The sequence below is a fragment of the Uloborus diversus genome, chromosome 3, assembly GCF_026930045.1.
Source record: "Uloborus diversus isolate 005 chromosome 3, Udiv.v.3.1, whole genome shotgun sequence".
In the NCBI taxonomy this organism is placed as follows: domain Eukaryota; kingdom Metazoa; phylum Arthropoda; class Arachnida; order Araneae; family Uloboridae; genus Uloborus; species Uloborus diversus.
Genome location: NC_072733.1, coordinates 182,228,190 through 182,253,707, shown reverse-complemented (window position 1 = coordinate 182,253,707; position 25,518 = coordinate 182,228,190). Strand labels below are relative to the sequence as shown.

At 35.0% G+C, this 25,518-nt stretch overlaps 1 long non-coding RNA gene across 1 annotated transcript; it reads left to right on the top strand.

Moving 5' to 3' along the window:
- Positions 1-17,559: 17,559 nt before the first annotated feature.
- LOC129219325 (uncharacterized) lies at positions 17,560-23,177 on the top strand. Its single transcript, XR_008580399.1, has 3 exons — positions 17,560-17,615; positions 19,739-19,812; positions 23,029-23,177. It is a non-coding gene; the product is annotated as an uncharacterized LOC129219325 (long non-coding RNA).
- The last annotated feature ends 2,341 nt before the right edge of the window (positions 23,178-25,518 follow it).

Here is a 25,518-nt window from a genome sequence, read left to right as displayed (position 1 = left end):
TAAAAAACTTGAAGAAAGGAAAAAACGAGCAAAAGCGGATCCACAGAGGGGAACTGCGGGATGCCCCCCCCCCCCTCGTGGATCCGCGCCTGATGGGACAGGAAGTGGACTATCCAAACAACTAAAAATGTTCGAATGAAAGAACTTGAGGTTGGAAATTTGAGATTGAGAGTTAAAAATTTGAAGATGAGTGAAATATATATATATTTTTTTTAATGCGATTTTACCACAAGTGCATCAATACCATGTTCCAAACTGCTCACCGTTCAAAAGAGCGGTCGTTCGTTTTTTAAGATAACGAACGGATACGTGGGTGTTCACAGTGACCGCCCAACGAGGCGCCCTTGAAAATGAAGCATTTCCTCTCTGCTTCCATTAAATTTTTTTTTATTCGCGAAGTGCGGTCAAACAACATGAGCGCATAAAGAACTCGCATCCACTAATACATGTATGTTTCTCAAATTTATTGTTTCCCCCGACTTCTTTGACTGCACTGCCCTCTAGCGGACTTAACCAGCTTTGTCTTCAAGATCTGGCTGGGAAAACAAACGCGAGCTGCACCAAGACAACAGCACGCTATTACTGAGGAGCCAGTAGCTTCATCTATTAATTTCTTCAGGGACGAAGTGTGACGTGCCTGGGAAGATAGATTTTCGTTCAAGAATTATCGCCGGGATGGATTCATGCTGAGGTAAGGCGAAGCATTTCCCTACTTCTTTTTTTAATAATGTGAAAAAAATATATCTCGTGGGGACGGTGGACCTTGAATTCGGCGAAAATTGACTAAAGAAACAAAATTTTGATTTTTTGTGTTTTGTTGTACTTTAAACATTTCTCTACCTCACTCAAAAAACCGCTTAACGATTGGACAATTTTTAAACAAAGTTACGACTGCTTTAAGTTAGTACACAAAACAATTTATCATGAGACACTCCTGTCAAACTCAACTGTTCAGATGTAAACAAAGCAGGTCTCTACAATTTTTGTATAATAAATATAAATATTGTTTTGTAAGAAAACATGCTTAAATATGTAATGACAAATAAAAACACTGAAAAAAAGATTTTTCTGAGTAAATTTTAAAGGTAAGTGCAAAAATTATACCGTGCGGGTACTGCTGGTATGGTATAATTAGCAAATGGCACCATCCATAGTCCTCGTCACCTGCCTTCAGTATCTCCCATAGCCACGAGAGAGGGGTGCTCTTTAGGGTGTCCCGAAACAAAATAAAAGTTGGAATCTTGATTTGTAATCCCTCCAAAAGTTGCGTATTGGTTAGTACAAAACAGATATAAAATATTATCCAGTTTGAACAATTGTTTGGGGGTTCTACCAAGGCTTGAATTTCTCCAAAAATAAGGAAAAAATGTTTAATTTTAAAAATGTTTAATGAAAATTAAAATTTTTACTTTTTTTTCTAATACCATCGAATGCCTCCCTTTAACACTATTTTTACTTATCTTTAAATTTATTTATGTTCTTTACAGTTTCTAATTCGTACATAAACCTTAAAATTTCGTGAAATTAACCAAAGATTGACTTTTTATAGCTTTTTTTGCACATTGCCAAATTTTTTTTGTTTTCCAGTTATTATTTGCAATGAATGTGCACAGTGCAGTTTTAGTTAGAAATGCAATTATAATTTTTCAAAGAAACAGCCCAGAACTTAACACAAAAAGGTGGCTGCATTTCGTGTTCCATTCTGTCCTTCCCATCCACCAAGCCACGTTAGTAAAATATATACAATTACTATATGATTTTAAACAGGTTTCTACTTTTAAATCAAGATGTGAAGTTGGACTTCGAACCCAGCTTTGACATTGATGATCGCGAGTATAAGTTTCCATATAAATCCATAGCTTGCTTTTCCCATAAATACTAATCTACCGACTCACTAACCTGTTTTACTACACTTTCAATAGCTGAACCGTGAGATAGGAAAACTTTAAGGCATTATTGGTAAAGTTTTAACTATTTTTGAAAATCAACTCTTATTAACTTTGCCAGAACTCGATTGGAGGATATCGAAGTTTTAAAAATTGACTGAAAAGGTGCAAAAAAAGTATTTGATGCATATTGTCAATGTAGTAGTACAAAAGGAAAATGGCCCTGAATTTGCTCCATGAATTTTCAGTCATTAGCTTTCGTTAACGTGTGCTAATGGAGTTATGGAGCTGTTTGTTTTTCAAGCTGAACTGCTAATGGTTTGAAGATATTCGTAAGTTATATCTTTAAAAAATATGCTTCAATTTGGTTTGAGAAAATAGAATTAAATAGAATAAAAATTGCAAGTAAAATAGAAAATAAAGATATTTTGCCATTTATGGAAAGTTTTATGCAATCTAGAAATGAAAAAACTATTCCTGTTTGTTTCTCATCATTAGAACGGAGGAAAGTAAACACGTTGACCATTCATTTAACTTTTACAGTTCAAAGCTTTAAAACTTAATATTGGAGGAAGGAATTCTGTAAAAGTTACAGAAGTGTTTTCTGATTGATAATCTTTTGCCTTGTGTGCCCTTCTGTAATTCAACTTCTTTGTATTTTCACTTTCACTCACCGCCACGGCTAATAACAAGTTCTCATCTATTGGCCAAAAAGGGGGTATTTCATTGAATTACCGGATCCACGAGGTTTAGGACATGAATCAGACTAACTAAATGTAGATTGTAACTTTCAATATGTGCACAGGTCCATGTTTCACGCATGTTTTCTTTTCTTTTTTAAAATTTTTATTCTCGAATCACACTGAAGCATTTTTAAGCTATAACTTAGGAGTATCTTCATATCATTAGTAGTAGTTCAGCTTGGAAAAATTTACAACTCTATAACGCCATTAACACATATTAACGAACGCTAATGACTGAAAGGTCTTGGATCCTTTGCAGCAAGTTCAGGACATTTCTTTTCTGTATTACATTAACAATATGCATCAAATACGTTTTCTCGCTTTTTAAGTTAGTTTTTAAAACTTCGATATTTTCCGATTGAATTCTGGTTCAGTTGATTTTTCAAAAACAGCTTAAAGTTTACCAATAATTCATTAAATGTTTTTCTTTAACAGTCTGGCTGTTAAAAAAGTTTTTACTTACGTTAGTAAGTCTGTAGATTAGTATTTCAGGCACAGGTAAGATATGGATTCGTGAGAAAACTTATGCGCACTTGCGATCTTCAATGCCAGAACTGAGTCCCAATAATATTTAATATCTGTTTTGTACTAACAAATAAGCAACTTTGGGAGGGGGGGGGGTTGAAAATCAAGATTCCAACCTTCATTTTTTTCGGGACACCCTAGTGCTCATTTTTACACCATTTTCTCTCTCTTTTTATCTATACGTGTGTTTCAGAAATATCCTTTCATGTATAGTAGAATTTAAGTTTACATAGCTTTGTCCTAACTTTTCCGGGCAATGCCCTTTTTCATGTGTATCTCTTGATACATGACAGCTGCAATAAATTATTTTGAAGTAGCATACAAATGTCAAACTTGAAGGTTCAAGAAGACATCTGGTTAGTGTTTGAGAGCTCTCGAAAATGCATAAAATTATCTCCGGGAAAGGGAACCCAGATAGCACTTATTGAGCTAGGAACCAATCAGCAGTTAAAGTCAACCATAATTCCCCTAGAGACCAAAGCAAGAAACCGAGGAACAAAATCGGGAGACACGGGGAACACGGGATTTTAGAAGGAATCACCAGCTATGAAAATATGTAATGCCTCGATCAGAGCTGTAATATCTTCAACAACCAGAACGATGAATAAAAGTATCTATATTACTACAAACGAGTGTGATTTACTTGATTAGAATGTTACAAAATCCGAACCTGCAAGTCCATCAAAGTATGCCAAGCATTAAGAGTTGGAATTCTTTACATGAAATTTATTTTTTCTATAAATGTTTGTCACTTTTCTTGAAGAAGTGAGAGATAGTTTTGGTAATTAAATATAACAATACAATTTTCTTTTTTTTTTTTTCAGACAACCAAATGACTGGTATGACAGCAGCGTCATATGATCTTTTAAATTCTTAGACTAAAATTTAAAGTGAGTTTGGTTAAGTGAGTACCTTAATTTTCAAGTATCAGTTTCTGAAGGATGGTACTCTGTTAAAAAATCTTGTGCGTTTACCAAATTTTAAAGGTTCATAGGTTCATTTTCAGGTCCTTTTTAAAGGTTTTCATGCATATATTATGGCAATTAAACCACAAGCAGAATCTCTTTTAAGGCACTTCTCAGTGGCGGATTCACAGGGTTGAGGAGATTGGGACGATCGCCCCCCCCCCAAGAGGCTTAAAAATTTTCGGGAAAAGGTTACCAAACTCCCCCTCCCCCCGAAGCATGTCACAAAAAATCACCTACAACTGTATTTTCCTAGTGAGTCCCTCAACCCCCCTCTCTCCAATGTTATCGCAAATCTCCAAAACTTTGAATTTTTAGAACTTCAATTCCGAAAAAGTTCTGGGGGAGATCCCCCGATCCCGAGCCCTTCCCCTAACATCAATGAAAATCCACTAACATTACGTTTTTAAAGCTTCAATATCGAAGAGTTGAGGGATAGCTCTTGACGCCATCCTTTCCCTTTACGCTACCTAAGATGGTTAATCATCGCATTTCAAAGCTCCAATTTCGAAAAATTTCCGATGGAAAGTTCTAAACCCCGTTCCTTCCCCTGATATCATAAAAGATGGTTTATTACGACTTCGTATTCAAGACTTCAATTTCGAAAAATTCTGGAGAGGAGCCCATATGTCCTTCTTTCCTCAACTTTCAATACATCATTTAAAGATCGTCTAAAACAGCGTTTTTGAAACTCCTACATCGAAAATTTCTGAACCCCATGGCTTCTGCAACGTCATCAAAGGTGGCCTACAATTGCGTTACTGGGACTTCAATTCCGGTTTTTTTTCTCGGGGGAAAGACCCCGTACCTCCTGGTGTTTAGCATCACTAAAAATATCTAAAATTTGCTTTTTTGAAACTCTAATGTCAAAAAACGACTCGGAAAAATTCCTGAATCTTATCCATTCCCTTCAAGAAACCAAAGATAGCAAACAGTTGTTTTTTCGAAGATATACCCTTAAATTTCAAAAAATTTTCGGAAGGGGACCTCCAAGCCACCCCTTTTCTTATTAACCACCAAATAGTCCAAAAACTTCTTTGAAAGGGGAATCAGATCTGGGATTTTGGGCGGTCCCTTAATTTTGTTGTCAAATAGTGTGAGAGAGATTATTAAATTAATATCTTGATACGGCAACATTTCTTTTATAAGGAAAAAAACTGGGAGAGGATTAAAGGAACTAAATGGCGACTGAAAATAGCTCACGAGTCCTCAAACTAGAAGTGTTTAATTTGGATTGACCGGTTGGTAGCGTAATGGCCGTGATGGTTAGGCGCTGGCCCTCTACGCCTATGGACCCGGGTTCAGGCCTGCTTGAGGTGGCCAGTTGGTGGATTTTCGAGATGCAAAAAATCATAAGCGGCCATGTCGTATGATTATGCGTCATGTAAAGGATTCCTAGGGTATTCGCATGCTTGCCAACTCAACTGTTTTTAACGGGAGACTCCCGTTTTTTGCTTCCATCTCCCTATTTCCCGTTTTTTAGGATTTTCTCCCGTTTTTGCTGTTTTTTTCAGTCAGTCATCAAAAAGTTTCATTTTCTTATCAATAGATGGCGCCCTTTTCTAGTCCACCAATGTCAGGGAATAAGAGTTCTTTCAATTAATAGCTCATTTAGTAAAAATTAATTTTTTGGAAGCTTTCCACATTGCATGTTCAACGAAGCGCTTTGCCGAAAATTGCAGAAGATTTCAATCTTTTTGCATCTTGAAAATATTTCAATTATTTTGAAAGTTTGAAGTTGTTTTAACTTGTGCTACCCTATACCTACTTATTTTATATTTTATTTTCGTCATATATTGATTTTTTTTTTCTGATTTTAGTAATTAAATTTTTGTAGCAACTTCTTTGGTAGAGACTGAGGAATGTACAAAACTTGAAGCAAATTCATTCCTTATTATTTGGTTTTTCCTTTGCAGTATGTGTGTCTTGCAACTTGCTTACATCTGCAAAACATCCCCATTTCACTTTAAATTTTGTATTCATGTTATTTAAAAGCATAATTTAATAATTCTGTTGTGAAGATACGTCGCCGGTGAATCTCCTGTTTTTGTTTCCTCGAAGGTTGGCAAGTATGTATTCGTTTGGCTTAGACTCCCCTAGGCAAAATTAAATTCCTAGTGCGATTTCGCATCAAATGAGAGCCCAGGTGCCTCCATCTGTTGGAAACTGGGCGTCAAAAAACTACTGTGTCATGCACCAGCTCCTTAATGGTGACACACGAAAGACTGATGCATTGTATGGGAGCGCAGTTGGTCTGGTTATGGTCCAGACGCCTCTTGAGGTGGGTCCCTTATACAGCCCCCAGGAGGGGGGATTGGATAATGGATCCAGATAGAAATTCTTTTTTTCAGTTAATTTTTCTTGGCACTTATAACTTTCATTAAAACTCTTTAAATTACAGACATTATTCGGAAAAAAAAAACCCATCGCGCTTCGTTTTTTAAACTTTTTCAAAATTTTATTTTCATTAGTCACCTCCTTCCCCATAATGAAAATTGCCCCTCCCAACAGGGTCGTCTGGATCCGCCACTGCTTCTTCTAAGGATCGCATTTTCCTCAAGTCGCGGGGTAAGTGCGACCCTTGGTCATTTTTATCCTGCATTTATATTTACATTGAGTTGAGCATAAATATCACACTGTATTAATGAATTTTAAAGTTAGAACGTTCCCTCACGATTCGTCGTCTGGCCAAAAATTATTAAAGTTCGGCTCATTAGATCACTGATAACTTTTTAGATTTTAAAGATATTAAGGTAGAATTTTTTTATGAGATGCAGGATATATCTAGGATATTATTATGAAGGTTATAAATTGCTATCGTTCGCGCATGCGCAGTGAAAAATTAATAACTTTAAACGTTCATATTTCATTAAATTATCTATATTTTAACTTTAAATTTTATTATTATGTTTCTCTAATATGCTGTCAAATATTCTGAAAGTTGAGTAACGTTTGACGGAAAACTCTGATATTTATTATTATTATACTCTGACTCTTTTTAACTTATTTCTGAAATTTATAGCTTATTCCCAGCTATTTACAATGAAAAATGATCAAAAACCTTTTTCTGTTTCCTCACTTTGTTGTTCGTCCCCTAAATGAATAGTAGACTTAATTTTTGTTGGAAAATGGCGGCTGGAGTATACGTTTTATGTGAAAGAATTACAGAGCAATTAGTTTTCTATTTCTCGAGAAATTCGTAAAAATTAATTTTGGAAAGTGTCCCAATACTTTTGGTCATATATAGCGTATGTTGCTGGGGGTCTTCTCCTTGCTATGGTACAAAGTTTTCACAAAACTCCTTTTTAAAGTTCTTTTTGAGTTTTTCGTATTTGCGTTTAGCATATTTGATACTTGAGTCAGTGACTTACTCGAAATCTGGAATTTTATTTTATAGGGCTCATATCAGGAACTGCAGTTTCAGTAATGGTGTTAGGGTGGTTCAAAAAAAAAAAGTTTCACCAAGATAATGGGACACCCCTCAATATTGTTAGACTTGTGGATAGTAATATAATGGAAGAGTTTTAGCTTCCTATTTCAACTGAAAGCGGGTGCTCAACCCCCTCCCCCAAACTTCATAAGTATGGGGAAGGGGGTTAAAAAAATACATTGAACTGAAAGAACAATGCTACACATTATAATATGCACTAATAATATGCATAAAAATTGCAATAAAATTATTATCTAGGAAAAAAAGAAAACAGCTGGGGAAGTTAAATGGTTCTAAATTTGAGGCATTTTCTATACTGAGGCTAATGTTAAATTATGGGGTCATTGAGCACCCTCTTAAAATTTCAGTTAGAAGCTAAAACTTTTATAGCATAATACTATAGTAAGTCTAAAAACATTAGGGGTGTCTCCAACTCTAGTTGGAAAAAAGGTTTTTTAAACTACTCTAGCGTACATATTGTTACAAATTCTGTAAATAGTAATTATTTTTGTGGTTAATTTGTTGTAATCTATCTAAATTTGGTGTTTATTCCGTTATTTTTCATCTAAAATTATCTTAGTAACGTAACCTGTAAATAGTTTCTTGTAATGTTCATACAACCCCCTGACATTCGACTGAAGTATACGGTCCCCCTATTTTTCGTTGATAAGATTCGTGAATAAATAAAAAGAAAATACGAGAAGCATTTCGAATTTTGTGGAAACTTCTTTCGACATTTATAAATAGCCACGGCCGATGGGGGAATCAGTCTCGAGTGAGTTTTTGCTTGTGAATCGTGTCAGCTTTGCGCTGGAGAGCATGTATTAGCTGTTTTGTGAAGCCTTTGAGCTGTATTTTTGCGTATTTAGATGTAAATACGTGGTTGACCGTTGAGTATACAGTGTTAATCGATGTTTGCCTAATTGCTGATGATTGATTTAGCAGTTGTAACTATGCTTCCTGTACATAGCTGTAAATAAATCTCCTGTGTTTTCTCAAGAACTGTGTCGTCATTTTAAGAAAATTTGAAGTTGTATCACGAACTCTTAACAATTGGCTCCCAACGCGGGGCTTCTTTAGGACTTTCTTGGAGTAAGTGTGACTTTGGACATTTTTTCATAAAATCTTTGAATTTGAACTTTCTTTTTATGGTGATTACTTGCGCAATGGACGATCAATTCAAACAACTTCTTCACGCAATCAACTCTGTGAAGAGTGATATGGCGGCTAATCAAGACCAATCAAAAAATGAATTGACTACAAATCAAGAACTGAAAAATGAATTGGTGGCTAATGATCAAGAACAATTGAAAAGTGATTTAACGGTGCTGAAAAATGAGTTAGCTTCTAACCAAGAGGAAATTAAAAACGACTTTACTTCGGTAAAAATTGTGATGGAAAATAAATTTGATGAGATAGAGCATCGAGTTGATGCTATTGGAGGAATATTTGAGGCAGTTGATGGCCGATTCAATGCTGTAGATAATAAATTGGAAGAAGAAGATAGAAAATTTCATCAACTTAAAGAAGAGATCTTTAAAGACCTGGAAAGGAAGTTGGCGACGTCTGGAAGCGGTGCTGGTGATTTTGTACCTTCAGCTACACGACCTCCAATTAAACTCGCCACATTTGACGACAAGTCTTCATGGCAAGTATATAAGACCCAGTTCCGGATAGTTTCCGAAGCAAATGGATGGGACTGTGTAACCAAGGTATGCCACTTGCAGCATCCCTGAGAGGTGACGCAGCGGACATTCTACAGACCCTTCCGGAAAGCCAGCGCCTGGATTTCACCGCCCTCACATCTGCGTTGGAGCTTAGCTTCGGTGAGAAGCGCCAGAAAGATTTCAGTCGACTCCAGTTGAAATCCCGTTTTCCAGAATACAGGAGGATCCCTGCAAGAGCTAGCGGCGGACGTCGAGAGATTGTTTCATCTGGCTTTTTGCGGTTGTCCTGCAGATGTTCGAGACAGCCTAGCACTCAACTACTTTATCGAAGGATCAACTACTTCATCTGGATCCCGATATCCAGAAGACCCTCCGGATGGCGGATGTAAACGACCTGAAATCGGCTGTAGTGTATGCGATGAAGTTGGAGACCGCCCAAGAAGCAACCCGTGTGGATCGCCATCCAATCCAGACTCTGGAAGCTGACGAGTCTGATTCAGGGTCGCCCCACCTCGCTGAACTTGAGAGACAACTCTGACTTGGCAAGACATCTGAACAGCATAACAGCCCAAAAGAAACAAAAGCAGAAGTGCTGGAAATGCGGTAGTGAAGGGCACCTGCGAAGGAGTTGTCCGGCGCGCCAAGCTACGCGAAGGAAGGAAATCACCACCACCAGACCTCTGCAGATTTCCTCTTCTAGTAGTGGCAGTAATAGACTTTTCATTTACGCACATGTAAATGGGAATCCCTGCAAACCGATTGCCGACACAGGGGCCAATGTGTCAATTATTAGGACAGATTTGTCTCGTGAATTTGGAGTGGAACTGTTGTGGACATCGCCACGCGTAAGTCTCCAAACTGACAAGTGATAAAATCGAGATTGAAGATAAAGTGGACTTAGAAATAGTGTTTAGGAATGCCACCTACCATCATACGGCATTCAATGCTGATATCACGGACCCCTTCATTCTCGGATTGGACTTTTTAAGGAAATATGTTTTCACCCTTGACTTCAAGACTAATGAGCTGCAGTCGATGAGAGAAGACGTAGCCATCTTCCACGCAGGAAATGATGTAAAATTCGCTCATCAAATAATAGCACAAATGGACTTCACCGTACCCCTTAGAATAGAATCATTAATACCAGGCGCCATTAAAGAAAGCAATAGTTTTCGATTCGGCCTCATCGAATACCCTAACCTAAGCAATAACCCAAAAGGAGTGCTGGTAGCATCTACGCTTGTGGACCTTTCTAAGGATGTAATTCCTGTGAGAATCGCCCACGTGAGTGAAAAGCCAAGGAATATGAGGAAAGGTGAAGTGTTGGCAGTGTGTACTCCAGTAAACTGCATCATTAGAAGGTTCAATTCCCCCGAGTCTGTGTCTTCTGAGTCCTTGACATCGAAGTTAATTGGGAGTGCGCCATTATCGAAAGATCAAAGAACTGCTGCGGAACAATTGGTGGACGGCTTCAAGCATCTGTTTTCATCTACATCGGAGGATGTTGGCCGTACGAATTTAACGCCGCATAGGATCTACGCTGGAGAACACCCCCTGTTAAGCAGCATCCAAGACGACTACTGTTAGCCAAGAAGGAAGAGGTTGAGACCCTCCTGAAAGAGATGCAGGAGAATGACGTCGTCGAATCCTCGTCCAATCCTTGGACCTCTCCCATCGTCTTGGTCAGAAAGAAAGATGGCTCCACCAGATTTTGTGTTGATTACCGACGGTTGAATGAAATCACCAAGAAAGAGTTACCCTCTTCCACAGATAGACGACGCCTTGGACACACTTTCCGGACTCAAGTGGTTTTCGACCCTGGACTTGAAGAGCGGCTACTGGCAGGACAGATACACCCTGAAGACCGAGTGAAGACGGCATTTACAACTGGACAAGGCTTATGGCAGTTTAAAGTGATGCCCTTCGGCCTCTGCAATGCACCAGCTACGTTCGAGCGTCTTATGGAGAGAGTGTTTAGAGGACTCTCCTACGAATCTTGTATGGTCAACTTAGACGATATCATCATCGTGGGACGCAGTTTCGAAGAACATCTGGCTAATCTAAGGAAGGTGCTGCAAAAGCTGAAGGAAGTCAATCTGAAGTCAAGCCCATCCAAATGTAATTTGTTCCGCCGAGAAGTGAACTACCTTGGTCAGATCATCTCTTCTGAGGGTGTACGAACGGATCCAGAAAACAGAAAAGGTATCTGCGGTCAAGAGTTAGAGTCGTCTCGAAAACGTCCATCAGCTGCGAAGTTTCCTGGGGCTCTGCACGCACTACAGGAAGTTTGTGAAGGGTTTTCCCAACATTGAGCGACCTTTGCATAAGATGACGGAGAGCGAGCAAAAGTTTGAATGGTCCAAAGAATGCGAAGATGCATTTCAACGACTGAAGGAGGCTTTAAAATCAACGCCTATTCTCTCATATCCTCAGCCTGGAACATTCTTCATCCTCGACACTGATGCGAGTCACGAGGCATCGGAACTGTTTTATCCCAAGAAATTGACGGCTATGAACATGTCATCGCTTACTGGAGCAAATGCTTATTAAAGTTGGAGCAAAATTACTGCGTCTCCAGAAAGGAGTTGCTGGCCTGTAGAACACTTCCATCATTACCTCTATGGTCGAAAGTTTCTCCTTCGGACCGATCATGCCTGTTGACTTGGCTTTTGAGCTTCAAAAATCCGGAAGGCCAGATAGCTAGATGAATACAGCGGCTCCAGGAATATGACATGGAGATCAAGCATCGAAAAGGGTTGTCTCATGGTAATGCAGACGCTTTATCAAGCAGACCCTGTCCTGAGAACTGCCACTATTGTTCCCGAATCGAGAAACAGTATGGAACGCATAGCCCTACTGCCTATCAGGTGACAGTAACTGCAACAACATCATCAGAACCTGATCCATGGAGTAACGACCAAGTTCGAAAAGATCAACTTGAAGACCCAGACATAAAACCAATTTTGGAGTTCATGCAAAGTGACAGTCGGCGACCTAGATGGTAGAGGTGTAGACTGGTATTTTATTTTGGTAGCCAATGGCTACTAACACCAAAAACTTTGGTAGCCACTTCAAATTTTTGGTAGCCTTACACACACGCGTATCTTTCTATATATATTTATATACGTGTAAGGTAAAAAATTTACCATACCCAATAAAAATCAGTACTAGTCATTATTTTCTTTTTCTCATTGAAGAAATTAGAGTATGATTTGGATTGAAATATAATGTTGCTTATATCAATGCTAATTAAAATTTCAGTTTACAGATCCATTCAATAGCTATAAAACATGATATATTAGTGCAGTAGACAGGTGCAAAACAACTTAGTAATATTTTGGAAAATATTCTGCAGAAGTTAGTCACATCTTGTGTGTGATAATGTATACATGTGTAACATCATTGTCATATTACATATTTTTGATGTGGAGAAATAATTGGACTTTATAAAAATTATTTTTGAAGAAGAAATTGGCACTCGAAATTGTAATGCATATTTTAAGTCAAAAACTGAGTCTAAGTGTAAAACACTGTGTGATACATTTACAGAATTAGTTTATGTTCCTCAAAAAGAATAAATGATTGAAAGTTCCAATAGCGGGGACATTTCACTTGGGACATTAAAATATTTTGTTAAAAGCAACAAAATAAGCTATTTTCTTTGATAGTTACTTTTGAATATTTTTAAAGCATAGATTTATTAGATTTTATGCAACATTAGTATTAAAATGCATCTACTCCAGTGATCAAAACAGAAAAAATAAGAATTAGTATATTTTGAACTATTTAATATAATTCTGCAAAATTTGACGCCTAGAGCGACTGGCTTTAATGGATACCTGCCACTATAAGTTTATAGCCTTACTGAAATCCTTGTTTGTTATTTTTGGCCATTAAATTTAATTTTCAACCTTGCTTCAAGTGCGTCTCGTTTTAAAGACATGCTCTTCATGACTATAATATCTTTCCTGGAACTCCACTCTCTCCACCTCCGCATTACTAGAGGTAATGCAAAGCATTATATCCAGTAATTTTTGCATTATTTTGAGGTGACCCAGTTGGTCACTGCACAGCATTTTTCATTAGACATTGCAACATACAATAAAATATCCCTTGTTTCCAAGGTTTGAGATGCTTTGCAACAGTGTCTAAAAAAATCTGCAAAGACTAATTTTAAAAAAAATATATATATAGGAAAAACTTTTGAGTTAAGCTTTTTGTAAAAATTTTTCACTTCTGATGCGTGGTATTACTTTTAGCTAAAAATAATTAAAATAAAACTTGCAAAAATAACTAAATAAAAAACAGAATTTATTTATTTTTAGTTATTAAAATATAGTTTTCAATCTTCAAAAACTTTGAAAGGTACTTTCAAACACTGGAAGTAATTTTTCGTGAATCCCGTGTGCAATGTCGGCATGTCTCCCAAAAATAAACATATTTATTACAGGGTTGGCAAGTTTTTGCCGGGGGCGGAAAAAACCATGGAAAAAACCACGGTTTTTACCGCCCGGCAAAAATAGGTTTTTGCCAGTTTTTGCCAAAGTGGCAAAAATAGATTGTGTTAACAACTTACGGACAGTTTTTTTTCCTTTTATATAAAAGTAAAAGCATGAAAAGATTTTGTTAAAATTTTAATTATTTTTATAGTTAAAAAAAAATTTAAGGTTTAACTTACTTTTAAAGTTATGGTGCATTTTTATTTTTAAACATTAACACAAAATTTCACTTTGTAACATCTAAGACAAATAATTAACTTACATTGAAAATGTAATTAGCTTGTTTATTATAGCATTTTTTACAGAATACTAAATATCTATATAAAGTATACTTAATCTAGATACAACTATAAAATAAAAGAAATAAAAGTAATTAAAAAGCAAAATACACATTTCTTTAGATTGAAATATCACTTAAATCACCATAGTCTATACCATCTTCATTAAAACCTATTTGTTGTTTAAGCATGGCATAGCAATAAACTAGTTTCATGAGAGAAGCAACTAACAAACGGTTTCGTATTTTTGATTGTACAAAAGAAAAATTTGAGAAATATCTCTCTATTGCAGCAGAACTTGCAGGACTCATTTGAAGAGTTGCGACTAGTGTGCAGAAATCTTTAGGTACTGTACTGCATGTAAATGCAGTATTTCTTTAGTGAGGAAAAGTTAATATTTTTCTATATTCAAGTAAATATTCTGTTATTAATTAAATAGCTTAAAAATCTTAGTGGGGTAAAAAAAGTGATTAATATATGTATATATATATATTATATATACATATAATTAGAATTCAATCTTTTTATTAATTTACTAAGCTTAAGTAAACATTCCTTGTTTTAGCATTGAAGGAATTGGCTCATTCTGAAAAAATTGTTTTAGCAAACATTTAAAATCTTAATTTTTGCAATCCCAACATTTCTTTTTTATTTATTTTTCACCTTATAAATTAGAAGTAACATGGAGAGACATAACTAAAATATTAAAGTGCATTATTTATATTATATTGTCACTATTTCTTGATTAACAATATAATGCTACTTTAATTACAATTAGGTTTTTGCCATTTTTTCCATTTTTGCCGTTTTTTTTCCATTTTTGCCATGGTTTTTTCCACTGTCCCGGCAAAAATACCTTTTTGCCGGCAAAAAATCCAACCCTGATTTATTATTTATTAAAATAAAACTTAAAATAAGCTAATTTAAAGTAGTTTATGCCGAAACAACATCTGGTTGTCAAAAATATTAAAATATGTACAAGATGCAATAGGATTGAAATCCCAAGCACGTGATGCAATTTTCCATTACGTACGATTACAAAGGAAGCATGGGGGTTCAAAAATAAATCCATTTATTAAAATTAAACATAAAATAAGCTTATCTAAAGTAGCATGTTATAAAATAACTTCTGAATGCCAAAAACGTTGAAATATTTACAAGATGCAATAGAATTGAAATATCAAGCACGATATGCAAATCTCCTCGAAGTAGGATTTCAAAGTTCGGCTTCAAAAGCAAATTCTTTTATCAAAATTAAAATATAAAACAAGCAAATCTTTAGTAGCAAACGTCAAAACAACTTTTTCTTGTCAAAAATATCAAAATATGTACAAGATGCAAAAAGATCAAAATCTCAACCACGTGATGCTGTTCCCCGCGATGTACGATTACAAAGGAAGCATTGGTCCAAAAATAAATCCATTCATAAAAATTAAACAGAAAATATGCTGATCTAAGGTAGCAAGTGTCAAAATAATTTTGGATTATCGAAAATATTAAAACATTTACAAGATGCAAAAGGATTTAAATTTCTATCACGAGATTTTTCGAATGAAATATGATTTCAAGTTCAACATGTGTGTTAGTGGCTCCATAAATAAAATAATTCATCAATCATTTGACTTTAATTGGGTTTGGGTAGCGTTTCTGCTGAACTGTAGGGGGTTTTCAACCCCCCCCCCCCCCCCCCGAATGCGCAATGTCTAGCCACAAGCAGCTGGTTTCGCGCATCAAACGCGAGGCATCCGCGAATCAGCAAGGGGAGAGGGGCACAACATTTCAACTTTTCTTTCACGTCAAAATGTGATGTCAGGCCCTAGAGGAGCATGAAAAACTGCTACAGAAGCACAACGCAAGCAATAGCGAAAACTTGGGAGAAGTTTTTAATTTTTTTGGTCACCCAGTGGCGATTGGCACTGAAATTTTTGGTCGCCATTGAAGATTTTTGGTCGCCATTTGGCGAGTGGAGACCGCTAATCTGCACCTCTACTAGATGGGCAGGACGTTTCCATCTTCAGTCCTGCAACAAAAAGATACTGGGCTTTATGGAACTCACTCCATTTACGGAACTGCGTGCTACACCGAAAATGGGAATCTGACGACGGTAAAACATCTAGGTGCAGTTACTATCCTCGATCAAGGATTTCAGATGTTCTGAAAGAAATACATAGCAGTGCGACTGGAGGACATTTTGGTGTCTTGAAAAACCTCAATAAAGTTTGAGAGCACTTCTTCAGGAGCAAGGCGAAGGATGACGTGGAGAAGTGGTGCCATTCTTGTGACGCCTGTGCTGCCCGTAAAGGACCGAAGAAAAGAAGGCGAGGGAAGCTACATCTGTACAACGTTGGACCACCTTCTGAAAGAGTCGGGATCGACATCCTGGGTCCTCTACCAAGAAATGCTGACGGGTAACAAATACATCCTTGTTTCCATTGAGTATTTCTCCAAATGGCCCGAAGCATATCCCATTCCAGATCAAGAAGCTACCGCCGTAGCAGAGACTCTGGTCCAGCTTTGGATCTCGAGATAAGGAACACCTTTGCAGATTCATTCCTATGAAGGGAGTAATTCCATCTCTGCTGTTTTTAAGGGCCTATGTCAAATTTAGAGATTTAACCGCACAATCCTGAATAATCTCTCGCTTATGGTATCCAGAAATCAACAGAATTGGGACAAGAATCTACCTTCGTTCGTGCTGGCCTACCGCAGTGCTGTCCACGAGACTACTGGATATGCCCCATCTCAGATGCTCTTCGGACGAGAGCTTTGGCTACATTGTGATCTCGTCTTCGGTCGTCCTCCGGATGCGCCTTTATCGCCTGAGGAGTACATCGAGGATCTCCAGGCCCGGTTGGAAGATGTTCATAACTTCACACGGGAGCGAATCAATATCGTGGCGGAGAAGATACGACACAAGTTCCACTGGACATGAATTCAATGAAGGTGACAAGGTTTGGTTATGGAATCCCATCCGACGAAAAGTTTTTTCACCCAAATTGTAATCTCATTGGGATGGACCCTCCTATAAAGTCCTTAACCTGCTGAATGACGTTGTAGTGAGGATCCAAAAATCACCTAACGCAAAGCCTAGAGTTGTACATTATGATCGGTTAGCCCCATACTATGGCCATAGTTTGTGAGTATTAACGTAAACAACCATGGTTGATAACATAAAAGTTGCAGATAATTTTTGCTTTTAATGTTTAATAATATTTCTTGTTATTATAGTGTTTTCTGTGTCTGATTAGTTATTAATTAATGTATTTGTAAACTTGTGATATAAGTTTGGCATCCTTTCTGGGGATTGTACTGCCCGTTACGTGCAGTCCTTACACTGTTAAAAATTTCACTGAAAAAATGGTTAAATAACAGTTTATTTTATTGTCATTTTACCGTATTCAGCCTCAACAGTCAAATAACCATAAAAAAGATGGTTTTTCAAACCATTAATCGAAAGAAAAACAGTATTTTCACCGTATTTTGAGAAAGCGGTTATTTCACCGTAAAGTTTAGCCAATCGGATCGACTGACAGCCAATAGGAATTCAGCGCGCGCAACGCCATCTTCCGGAAATGGAAAAGCGAGGGTGATGATAGCAAACATGGCGGCCTCTATTGGAAAGGTAAATACATTTTTCATTTATTAGATTTTTAGTTATTTGTTGTGTACTTAATGTTATCTCTACTAACACTTATTTTAAGAGCTGAAACGCACTTATAACATATCAATGAGTGCCACTGCACCTATTCTTTTCTTACTTTAGATTATACATATACGTAAGCAATGTTGAATGTTGAATGCATTTACAGTAGTAAATTTGAAACTTCGACTCTTCCCTCTCTATTTCCCTGAGTTTATTATCCCTTCCAGGGAAAATACTGTTCAAGTTGCAAAAAACAATTATCTTTTAGGAATTGTACCATATTTTGCGAAATACTGAGTATTTGGCCGAGAATTACAATCGTATACGGTTGAAAATTGTCTTCCATATTGCATATGTAGTATGATATGTGTCGAATTTGGTTAGTTTATCTGCAATTCTGCACAAATTTAAATTCCTTTATTTATTTGAAAATCTACTGCTTCAGATGTATGATTTTACAGCGTACAATCATGGTAATGTTATGTAAATAAATCTTGCAGGAAACCAAATGTTTCTGCACCATGACTATTATTAAACTTGGATCACTGTGATTAATTAAATTAGATTGCTTTTTAGCAGTATTTATTATATTGTAAATCAACTTTTAGATATTTGAAGTATGAAAAATCAGTAATAAGCTGACTTTTCATATTTATGACCACTTAATATCATGATGTCTTATTTTTTTACTTTTTCTGTTTTATGTATAAATGAGTAAGTAAGAGTAAGGTTAATGTTATGTGTCGTAAGATTTAAGAAATAAGTTATTAGGTAACGGATAAACTAAAACCCCCACTTATACGAATTTAAAAAATCCTCCCGGAACCAAATATTTCCACTTAGACGCAAGTGTTCAAGTTCCCAGCTTAATCGAATAATATTGTTTAGCTTTCCCAATATTTTTGCAGAGAAAATTTTCGAATAAATTAAGTCAGAACTAGAGTTTAAGCCGAGTTCAAAACTTTTTAACAAAAAAGCTAAAATGTGAAAAAAAAGCTTTAGCGAAATGCTAAAACATCCAAAGTTAATGAATAACTTTCCATAAGGCAAATTATGGGGAAGGTGTTTCTTTCTAAATGCCTCAATGCGTTTCACCTGCAATTGCAAATTAAATTCCAAATTTAGTTTGAAATGAAAAAATTTAGAATTAATGCAACTGCAAGCAGAAACACTGGTAAGTACAATTATTGACGTAAGATATAAATTCATATTTTTTTGGCCAACAATGGGGGGGGGGGGCATTTATATTTTGTCAAAACATTTCCACTAACTCTAATTTCTTTTGTCGTTCCCATTGCAAAAACCAACGCAGTTATAAGTTAATAACACTGAAAAATATTTACCCTTTTAAGATGAGTATAAATTGATAAATACATCCTCACCTCTTTTTGTGGTGGATAGGGACCACATTAAAAAACTCGCATAAAAGAGTTCGTTCGTTTCATAAATAACTTCGTCCATTTTATAAATACTTCCCAATCTCAAGCTTCAAAAATTTTCATATTGTGACACATTATTTATGTAACGCTTACTCATTTTGTGTGTAATGGATTACTGGGAGTATACCCTCAGAAAAATTGGTAGGAACATCACTGATCCAAATAACAATCAACAGCAAACAGAAGAGCAATTACGTCTTTAAATGTATTTCATTTTAGCAGTAATTGCTTTTAAGCATCTTCAAATTACGAGGCTCTGTTGTTTTTAAGTAATTGGCCGAACAGAATATTCGGCTTGTCTGCAGGCAGGGCCGCCAAGAGTTAAAGGGGGGTCCCCTTGTCAGTTTGGTTGATGGGCCCCCATTCCCTCATACTTTATGAGAAAGTAAGTGTAAAAAACTAAATACTTATAATTAATGTCCTATAATTTTCAAAATCTCATGACTCCGAGCAATGCCATGAGAGCTGTGTATGCACAGTTAAAAAAGTTATTAAAAAAAAAATTATTAAAAATCAGTTTTGCTATCTAATTTTTCTTTTGTATTTGTATTACAAACAGATGAAGCATTTTAAAATTATGAAAAATATGCTTATGATATAAATAATTAAAGTATGTTTTTAATCCTTACGTGACTTACTAGTGTTTTTCTTTTCACCTAATAGACATCCTAAGAATTTGTGGACAGTTGATGGCATTGGGAAAAACTCATCAATGATGCATTTGCAAACTTTAAGAGGTACTAAGTATTTTCATTTATTTTTTGTTTCCAATTAGTCTCTTTCTGGACATCTGTTTGACAATCTTGTAGAATGCCTAAAAATTTGGTATTATTAATCTTTGAATTAAAATATTGAAAAGTTAATATCCAAGTGTTTCGTTGTTATATATTATTAATCACCTATTTGATTAATTTTTGAAATTATATATTTTTAAACACTTAATATTATGAAGTTTTTTTTTTTGGTTACTGTTTCATATTTAAATGAGTTTGATAGTAGGGTTGATGTAATGTGCCGTAAAATTTAAGCAAAATTAAAAAGCAAAAATAAAATTTTAATTTAACATTTGAGGCTTTTCTATTACAGAAAAATTACTTTGAATTTGATAATAGTAGTTTGGCTATGGTTTTCAACTGCTGTAACTTTCCTTCATTCCATAGAGAAAGATGTGTTTGTTTACCAATTGTCAGATATTTACATTTGTTTGCTATTTGATGGTAGAATACTGAAATAATTAGCCGAATCAAATATCTGGTTTATCTGCCGAATAGGCAGTATACTGAGTATCAACTGAATATAGTTAAAATGTTATTTTAACATTTTTATAAAAACTTAATATTCTGAGTTATTTTTCTGGTTATTGTTTTGTTTTTAAATTATTTAGTAATTTTCAGTAAATTACTGCCCTAGAGCCAGAGCTAAGGCAGAAATACATAAAATACACCACCAGCTCAGTCATTCCATTCGAGGGTTGTAGTTTCGTGCTGATTAGCACTCATGAGCCCAGATTAGGAAGTGACTGCGCTGGAGGTGGAAAACAACTTAAGAGAGCCAAGAGTGCCAAACAAACTGGTAGCTCATATAAAAGAAGTGTTTGGCACTCTCGGCTTCCTTAAGGGGGTTTTCCATCTCCAGCTCAGTCCCTTCCTATTCTGGGCTGATGAGTGCTAATCAGCACGAAACTGCAGTCCGCAAATGGAATGACTGAGCTGGCGGTGTATTTTATGGATTTAGTAATAGAGTGAGGTTCAGGGGCATGCACAGGGGGAGGAGAGAGAGAAACACCTGTTAGCCTGAGCATGAAGGGTGCCTGAGATTTTTAAAATGAGAGATGAAATATGTGTAGGGGGACATAAGAGTAAACAATATGGGAGGAGGGCCAGAAAAAATCATTTGTGACGGGCCCCAAAATTTCTGGGCACGTCCTTGGTAAGGTTAATGAGGGTGTGTGATAAGATTTAAGAAAAATTGAAAAAGCAATACAACTTGAGCTTAGTATTTTCTCTTGCATTAAATTTACTTTCAGTGTGATAATACTACTATTAATAAGAATTTGCATACTATAATTTTCATTCATTGTTTCAAAAAATATGTTTTTGGTCTCCATTTGTCAAATATTAAATTTTTTCATTATTCCGTTGCTGAATATTAAAGTACAGTCGACCAAACTGAATCTTCGGTGCATCCGTAATTTGAATTATATCTGTGACAAAGCCAATTTAACTTTAAACAGGAGTTTGCAATTTTTTTTTTTTTTTTTTTTGCATTAAAAAGTTTAACAGTTATTTTTACATTTGAAAAAAATCATTCAAGGTAAAACTAAAAATAATTCTTCAATTGAATAGGCTAACTCTTTAGGATATTATATAAATCTAATAACATAAATCTAATAACATTCTATCCAAGTAGCAATTTTGTTTTTATAGTGATTAATGTTACTTTTATATATTGTTGCAAATAATGCCAAAAATTTGAATATGTAAAATCAGTTTTAAAAATTCAAAATCCAAGTTTTAAAACCATTGGGGAAAAAGTTGGATCACTGTTTAAATGTTGTTTTCAAAAATGTCGGGGTTGGGGGGGGGGAGGGGGGGAGTGAGAGAGAGCTTTTTTCAATGGCTTAAAAAGTCTTGGTAACAAAGTTAAGGATCTGAAATGAAATTACTTCATAAATTATTCGAGATTTTTCTTGCTTTGTCATTTGAAGTTATTGGGCATTTTATAGAATATCCTTGTGGACTTAAAAGAGGAATTAATGGTGTCAGTTACAGTTGTATACTCTTCAAACAAAGGACAAAAAAGTTTGTCGTAAGGTTAGTATTTAAATTTCACAAAGTGAGGGCTTTGTTTTTTTAGCAGAATAAAAGATCTGTTATAGGATTTTTTTTTTTGATGAATAGTTAAGAGGAAATTTTATTAATTTTTATTTGTTCTATTTAGTATATTTTCCAATTTTTAAAATTATTTTTTGCAAGCAAGGTGAAAAATAAAGTCTGAGGCTTTATTATTTTTCTCAGAAAAAAATTGCATAGCAAACTTTTTCTTTGTATATACAGTTGAACTCGGTTAATATGAAGTATCAAAAAGCTATGAATTCGTTTGTATTAGCAGTTATTCGTAACTACTGTGAATGAGTGATTCTGTGGGGGAAAAAAACATGAAGAAATGCTGGTCTACATTTAAAAAATATTGCTGCACGAATTGTACATTTAGCACATTCATTTATAAGGAACGAGATATTTATTTCTGAATATATTTGGAAAATATTGAAAAAGGAAGATGGTATCGAAAATCACGGAATAGGTTGTAATCCGCAATGGAAGACGAACAATTTTATCTCCGTATAAATTGCAATTTCTGCGGGTCAACAAATGTACGGACTGTATTTTCTATGCAAAATAATCTATATTTTCTTGATACACGATGGGACTTCTACTACCAAACGAAGTAATGAATAATTTCTAGAAAAGGATACTACAGTATTCAACCACAAAGGTTTTTAGTAAGAGGTCAGGAATTTTTGTTCGTCTTAGCCGAGACTTGCAATTACGCATTATGCGTGAAATTTTCATTGTAATTAGATAGCGAACCAAACTTAACAAATAAAACGTTCATTTTTGCCGTGATTTCATATTAAGAGAGTTAAACTGTACATATAATGAATGTACTTTATTTGATTAGCTTTAATGTGCTTTAAATGCAACTGAATTTTTTAATAATGCTTCAGATGTATTTTAACTTGTAAGTTATGCCTTAAGAAAGCATATTTAATTTGCTACGTTCTTCCTAACGAACCAGTATGTTCTATTGTGTATTGAGGTAAATATTGGAAAAGATGAAAAGTGATTTGCTGTTGCATTTAATTTAATGTTAACAGAAACTGATTTTGTAGTTTCAGAATACCATAATATTAGGCTTGTGTTTTACATGGCTAATTTTAATCTATGTTTCAGGTGCTTTGTGGAAATAAATCCAATGCCTGGGTCCAAGACATAAAAGATGATTTTTATTATTTGTAAATGTTGCGATTTGTAATACATTTGTTATGTTGTATATATGTATTTGAATTATTTTGTATTGCTCAAATTCTAAAATAAACAAGATCTCCACGTAAGGTTTCTTATTTTTTCTGTGTTTAAAATATTTTCAATAATAGAGAGCTTGGATTAAACTGTCATTTGGGAGGTAAAACTCAGTACCAGCAAATTTTACATTATTGTCATCTACTGTACTTAAGTTTTTTTTTTTTTTTTTTTTTTTTTTTTGTACAAGCTTGCTTATTTGGTTGGAACTCGAAAAATAGAGCTCGAGTAAAATGTAAAATTTCAGCATTTCCCTAATGCTGGTATGGAATTCAAAAATTATTTTTTCACATAGCTCAAAAAAATCATTTCTGCAGGTATACCTTCCCATAGTAGTACATTCAAATGCATATGCAATTGCAGATTCTTGCTTCTTTTTTTTTTTTTTTTTTTTTCATGTTAGTGCACTTGAATGCATAAATGTTTATTGCTGGGTTTTTTACTTGATTTTAGGTCCTTTTTTATCTTTGAAAAAAAATTTAAGAAGTAATTTTTGTTTCGTCATGTCTCATAGAAAAATTTAAGAAGTAATTTTTGTTTCGCCATGTCTCGTAGAAGCCGACCTTGAAGAACCATTGCTTACCATTTTTTGTGTGAATGATTGGAAAGATCCAATCGTTTTAGTTCAGAAGTAACAAGTTTTCTGAGCATTTTTTAAAATATTGCTTGTTTTTTCATTTTTGCTGCATATTTTCATAGTTTTAGTGCATATTTCAATCACTTTTTATTGAATATAACCACAGCTCTAATTATACATTAAAAAATACTGATAATCAATCTTGTACATTGTGTAACAACATGTAAGTACTGTGTAGTGTATCTATTGGGTTTTTACTTATTGATTTTTAAAAAATTGAAGTCAATTAAAATATTCTCTTAATGCCTTTATTTTTAATATTCCGTAACTGTTACAGTTGAAATGGTAAGCCTTAATTCTAAAAGGAAACTCTCTCTCTCTCTCTTGAATTAATTTCTTACCTGTATTTATAATTTATAGACTAAAGAGATCCATTCATTTAATTAACATACTATAAAACCTGACCAAATGGGTTAAATTACTGTGAATACTAGTAATTAGGTGCCTGTGCACATTTTAAATGGTTACAAAAAGTTTCATTAAGAGTTTTTCCACGTGCTAATCATATGTGGTCACAATACCGTAAAGTGGTATAGTTACGGTCCATCAACATACTAGTCCTATATGGTAACAAAACCGTAAAATGTTACGTTGTGGTATCTTTACGGTTTTTTTGACGTACTAGTGGAATATGGTTACAAACCCGTAAAATGTTGTATTTACGGTTTTTCTCCGTATTTTTTGAATATGGTTACAAAACCGTAAATTGTGGTTTTTACGGTTTTTCACCGTACTAGCTGTATACGGTTAGAAACCGTAAAATTACATGTTTACGGTTTTTTAACCATTTTAGTTGAAAATGGTTTTGAACCCGTAAATGTGAAGTATCAACCCTAACCGTAAACTTTACGGTTAATCAGACGGACACACTGCTGCCGGTTATTTCACCGTAATTTTACGATGAAATTTCTAACAGTGTAGGAACGGGGCAATATTACAAATTCTGTAAATAGTAATTATTTTTGTGGTTAATTTGTTGTAATCTATCTAAATTTGGCGTTTATTCCGTTATTTTTCATTTAAAATTATCTTAGTGACGTAACCTGTAAATAGTTTCTTGTAATGTACATACAAACCCCTGACATTCGATTGAAGTATACTCTTCCCCTATTTTTCGTTGATAAGAGTCTTGAATGAATAAAAAAAAAAAAAAAATAAGAGAAGCATTTCGAATTTTGTGGAAACTTCTTTTGACATTTATAAATAGCCACAGCCAACGAGGGAGTCAGTCTCGAGTGAGTTTTTACTTGTGAATCGTGTCAGCGCTGGAGAGCATGAATTAGCTCTGTTTTGTGAAGCCTTTGAGCTGTATTTTTACGTATTTGGATGTAAATACGTGGTTGACCGTTGAGTGTACGGTGTTAATCGATGTTTGCCTAATTGCTGATGATTGATTTAGCAGTTGTAATTACGCTTCCTGTACATAGCTGTAAATAAATCTGTGTTTTCACAAAAACTGTGTCGTCATTTCAAGAAAGTTTGAAGTTGTATCACAAACTCTTAACAATATGTTCTTTACGTTGCTCTTTCTCTGCTTCATTCATATATCTAACGTGCTAAGCACAAAAGTCGTATCTGCACTTTTTGTTAAAACTGAGTTACGGTCACCAGATTGTTCTTTGTCCTGTGTTTCAACTAAATACAACGTTTTATAGTCCTTTTGCAATGGGAAATATTAAAAAAAAAAAAAAAAAAAAAACTGAAATCGTTGCAGCTGAACCAAA